This window comes from Eimeria mitis, genomic scaffold (genome assembly GCF_000499745.2).
Source record: "Eimeria mitis Houghton genomic scaffold, Emh_scaff1540, whole genome shotgun sequence".
Taxonomy (NCBI): Eukaryota; Apicomplexa; class Conoidasida; order Eucoccidiorida; family Eimeriidae; genus Eimeria; species Eimeria mitis.
Window position 1 is genome coordinate 2918 of NW_013569704.1, and position 203 is coordinate 3120.

The window sequence follows — 203 nt, forward strand, 5'->3', positions numbered from 1 at the left end:
GTCTCTACAGGCTCTAACCCTACAGCTGCCTTCATCTGAGTATTTATGTCAAGAGATGGTGCCTATACATATACATACATATATACATATATACATATATATACATATATATACATATATACATATATACATCTATATATATATATATTTATATATATATATATATATATATATATATATATATATATATATATATATATATA